We start from the raw sequence: 5,440 nt of genomic DNA on the forward strand, positions 1-5,440 counted from the left end.
AGGCTCATGCCACCATGCCAGGCTAATTTTCTATTTTTATATTTTGTAGACATGAGGCCTCAGTATATTCCAGGCTGGCCTCCAACTCTTGATCTCAAGCAGTCCTCCCTCCTTGACTTCGCAAAGTGCTGGATTACAAGCATGAGCCACTGTGCCCAGCCTCAGCATAATTTTCAATTGCTCAAAATCATGGTGATGTTACTTGATTTTATCATGTCTCATTTATTTTTCTGTAAGTAGATATATCTTTCCAAAAATGCAGTCAATTCCCCAACTTTTATATTGTTCTTCAAAAGCGTCAGCATTTCCAAGACAATAAATACTGCATATTGTACCAAACAACCTTTCAATTTAAGCATGTGGAACATAAAAATGGTGTTTTTACTTGAATCATAAGAAAGAACACACATGAGGAACTGAAACCCTTTTCTCAGGAGGAACGACATTATACTTGCAGAGCATTCATAATCCACCTGGATTAATGGTAACTAATGCCCCTCTATTCCAAATCCTGTCAAATTTGCCAATATTTGTTCTGGGAAGATAAAAAATGCTGCAACAGTACAATGAAATGTTCCCTAAAGAACTCTTATATATTTGGTTTCAGGAATTTCAGTGATTGGTTCTTCTGAGTAAGAAAGATTTGCTTTGTAAAAAATTCTTGTATCTCAAGTTCACTGGTTTTCACACCAACTGCACTGTGTCCCTGGTCTGCAAACCATTTCATCTCAACTACTAATACTTTTCCATATAGAGGAAAAATCATCCTCAATCCACTCTCACCTTTAAGAAAAGTATCCAAATGCTTTTATAAGCTTGTCTTGCCGTGCTTCCAGACTTACTACTTGGTGTTTCTGTACCTCAGTATCGGAATACTCTTCAATAGCAAGTGAAGTTCATGTACTATTCATAGTTTCAGTGGCACCTGTCTCTCAAGCATATGTTTTCAATGCATTTGTTGGTTTACTATAAAAGATATCATGAAGAATACAGTTAAAGAGACGTGTACGGCTACGTGGGCATGCCACATTCCAGGAAGCTCCATGTGTTCAGCGTCAGCGAGTTCATATAGTATCTTGTTCTTGATTCACAGATGCAGCATCTCTCATCTGTGGAAGCATATTATTTACCTATTTTGAACGTTTTATTGTTAGCTTTGGCTCTGTGTTTTTCCTCTCCAAGTCTTCTCTGTTTATTTTGGCCTTTTTAAAAATATATCAGAGGCCTTCTTCAAATATATGATAATATTTGACTTCCCATTCATATTAAAAAATGAGGCACTGCAAAGTGTATTAGTAGCTCTAAAGATGTTTTCAAACATATTAGGACTCAAAAAGTGCCTTCTGTGCAGCACTGGGAAAGTGACTGGAGGATATGGTCTACCAAAACAAGGGAGCAAATAGAGAAAAAGGAAGATTAAAGGAACAGGGAATCCAACACAGGATGATGGCAAAGGGAATATTCAGGATGGTAGATATGCAATAGACCTGGAGAGAAACTAGCCCAAAGCCGAGCAAAGAGGTAAAAGGCTCCGAGAGGGAATACTTCTGGGAAAATGGGAATTGAGGAATTACCTGATGTGTTTGCTCATGTGGAAAATAGTGTGGAAACAATGACGGAATGTTTGGGTACAATTAGTAGTAGGTTCATAAAAATCTAAGAATATAAAGAAAAGGGTCAATTATTAATGTCTGGAAAAAGAAGAAATTATACGAGAAAAGAAAAGTAATAACAGTATACTAGTCAGTTCAACTACAAACAAAATGTATATGGTCATACCAATGTAAATGCTGAGTGCCAATTTTCCCTAAATTATGATATAACTATATTGAAAGCATGGGGAGGGGAAGTTTAGAAGTTTAAGTGTAAGAGGTCTAAATCCTTATCTACTATCATAGAAAGTCAAAAGGTAGAATTTAAGAGTGATTAATCAAGAAATAGCAATATAAGCATATTGTTTAGAAAAGTAGAGATAAGTGCCAGTAGAGATAACCAAAACATTTGAAAGTTGTCTCCTTTAAGGAGCAAATTTGGAAGTTTGGGAATAAATTGGCCAAGAGAACTATTGTTTACTAGTTGTCTTCTTAGCATTTTTCTTTTCTTTTCTTTTCTTTTCTCTTTCTTTCTTCCTTCCTTCCTTCCTTCCTTCCTTCCTTCCTTCCTTTCTTCCTTTCTTTTTTTTTTTTTTTTTTTTTTTTGAGATGGAGTCTCGCTGTGTCGCCCAGGCTGGAGTGCAGTGGCCGGATCTCAGCTCACTGCAAGCTCCGCCTCCCGGGTTCACGCCATTCTCCTGCCTCAGCCTCCGGAGTAGCTGGGACTACAGGCGCCTGCCACCTCGCCCGGCTAGTTTTTTGTATTTTTTAGTAGAGACGGGGTTTCACCGTGTTAACCAGGATGGTCTCGATCTCCTGACCTCGTGATCCACCCGTCTCGGCCTCCCAAAGTGCTGGGATTACAGGCTTGAGCCACCGCGCCCGGCCCCTTTCTTTCTTTTTTTTTTTTTTGAAGGAGTTTTTCTGTTTTCCAGGCTGGAGTGCAGTGACTAGATCTCAACTCACTGCAACCTCCGCCTCTTGGGATCTAGTGATTCTCCTGCCTCAGCCTCCCAAGTAAGTGAAATTACAGGTGCTCACCACCATGCCCAGCTAATTTTTTTGTATTTTTAGTAGAAACGGGGGTTTCATCATGTTGGCCAGGCTGGTCTCGAACCCCTGACCTTAGGTGATCTGCCCTCCTTGGCCTCCCAAAGTGCTAGGATTACAGGCATGAGCCACTGTGCCTAGACCATTATTTGAGTTTCTAAACCATATTCACTTTCTACTTAAAAAAATAAATTTACCTGAAATTAAAATGCAGATTCATGGGCCCATCCCTGGAGATTTGTACTTATTTAGCAGGGGAAGAATCTGCATTTTAAATGAACATCCCAAATTTGAGAAACAAATCAATGTAGCCCTTTTCTGTGCTTATTCTAAAGATAATTTTTTCAAAGACACTTTTGGAGGTTTAAAATTTTTCTTCTAATTTTACTGTTCTCATTTCTTCCTTGGCTTCAAGTTTCTTGATAATGTATAAATAGGTATATATGTGCAATTTAAAAACATTTGTCCTTGAGTGTGTCTATTTTTCCATCTTTTGTGTGCCTCCTTTTATAACATAAGCTCATTTGAGAGCTCCTTATAAGGTCACATCATCTTTAGATTCATTCTCCTTCTATTTTACTTGGGGATTATTTTTTGTTGTATAGTGAAAATTTTATTTTTGAGAACTTCCCACTTCTTAATACAAGCTTCTTTTCTAGGGTCTCAGTCCACAGGTTCATAACAACATTTTCTCTGAACTTAATTGCCTCAGATTACTTAGGCATCAAGGGTTGCTTGATTTTAAATTTGTTGTCTTTGTCCTAAATTTAGGAGATGCCTCTCAGTCTAATTCTTGCCTTATCATGCCACAGGACACAATAATATAGTGTTTTACTAATTCTCCAGGGTGTTACAACTTTAAAGTTCTGACAAAGGAGAGTGCCCTCTCACAGATTACTGTAGCCTAACCCGTGACCTCCATGCTGATGTCAAAAAACAAATGCTAAATCAATCTAAAACATTCATTTTAAATTGGAAGCAAAATATCTAGCTCAGAATTAAAGGAATTCGCCTGAATATTTGGGAAAATATAAATCTTTTACTTAATGAATATTCTTTAAATTTCTACTATGAAATTCTCACTCATGATTGTTGGACACACAAAAAGAAATATTTCATGTCTATCTGACTAAAGGGAAATATTACTTCTGATGATTCCTGTTGCTGTATTAATATTTTTAATATTTTATTTGGTTAGTACATTTTATTATTTTCGTAAATTCAAGATTCCTATAATACAGATAAAGCAATGGGCACACATGAAATCAAGCTGAGAAAATGTGCTTCTGATGTTTGAGGTATTTTTGTTTTAGTTTAATCAATTTGACCATTTTATAATGCTAAATCACGTTAAACATAGTTTTTTTTTTTTTTTTTGGCATTCTTTTACTCTATCTCCCAGGATGGAGCAAAGTGGCGCAATCGCGGCTCACTGTAACCTCCACCCAACGGGTTCAAGTGATTCTCCTGCCTCAGCCTCCCGAGTAGCCGGGACTATAGGTGCCCGTTACCACACCCGGCTAATTTTTGTATTTTTAGTAGAGATGAGGTTTCTCCATGTTGGCCAGGCTGGCCTCGAACTCCTGACCTCAGGTGATCCACCTGCCTCAGCCTCCTGTAATTGGTTAGGATTACAGGAGTGAGCCACCTCACAAGGCCACATTTTTTTTTGTTTTCCTTATATTGAAACAACTGTATAATTTCTATCACATTATTTGTAAGCATTAAACCAATATTATATAATATGTATCTAAAGCATCAGCTGAATTGAATCTTTACATTCCTATAATTACGACACAGTAACATTACTGTGACATTTGTTGAATTCAAGTCTGATATTAAATTATGCAAGATCTAAGCCTCAGAAATTTGTTTTCTTTTCAAGCCCAGATAGAGAAACTGTTACATCAAACGCATTTTAATGTGAACTTTTTAGAAGACATAGATTAGTGAGATTTGGTTCCAGTGACTGTGGGAAATAAAAAGTGGTTGCTAACCTGGAGACCCAGAACCTACCCATTCATATTTGAGGGTTTTCCATACTATCAACACCAAAGAACTAGCTTAAGCCCCCAGCAGTTCTTCAACTGGACGAACTGATTACCTTGTCCATTTGGAGTGTTAAGTATCCATGGTGTAAATTTTCATCCTGCTTCTGAGCAAGAAGTGAACCAATTCAAAACATTATACATAATTCTCTGTACTTTAAAAGTCAGAAGAGATGATTTTTAAATAAATCCTAGTTGACCCTAAAAGGTAGTTCTTCATAAAATTTGGACATTTACATGGAGGTTCCCATTTGCGGTCAGTAGGGTTGCATTTGATTCTTAAGACAATTCAACTAAAATTATGCAGTATTTCTATGTTTCTTACTGTAAACAATAGATCACTTTACAGACTAAAGTTACTATGTGTGTGACTCTGAAAGATGACAGTAGGGCACTGTTTAAAGAAAACCAAATTTCTAACTTCTACACAGCTGAATTGCACAGATATATTTAGCATACTTTATTTAATACCATATATCTGAAAGAATTCTAAAATATTTTGACCAAATGTTAACATTTTTTTCTTTTAAAGCAATATTTATGTAGTCATGAATGTAGGGAAATAATTTGTGACAACATCTCAGGAACATGTACACACAGAAACTTCTCAAGCCAAGAGCTACAGATATAAGCATATTCTATAAAATAGCAAATTGTTATTGAAAACAATTGGTAAGCTCATAAAAAATTTTATTTTAGCATAGGATTTCAGCAAGTTTAAGATGCAGAGGAATACATAATCTGTATAGT

The 5,440-nt window shown here is 36.6% G+C and overlaps 1 pseudogene; it reads right to left on the bottom strand.

Moving 5' to 3' along the window:
- Positions 1 to 222: 222 nt before the first annotated feature.
- LOC100423254 (thiopurine S-methyltransferase-like) lies at positions 223 to 911 on the bottom strand (annotated as a pseudogene).
- Between the last annotated feature and the right edge of the window lie 4,529 nt (positions 912 to 5,440).

Source organism: Macaca mulatta, chromosome X (genome assembly GCF_049350105.2).
Source record: "Macaca mulatta isolate MMU2019108-1 chromosome X, T2T-MMU8v2.0, whole genome shotgun sequence".
Taxonomy (NCBI): domain Eukaryota; kingdom Metazoa; phylum Chordata; class Mammalia; order Primates; family Cercopithecidae; genus Macaca; species Macaca mulatta.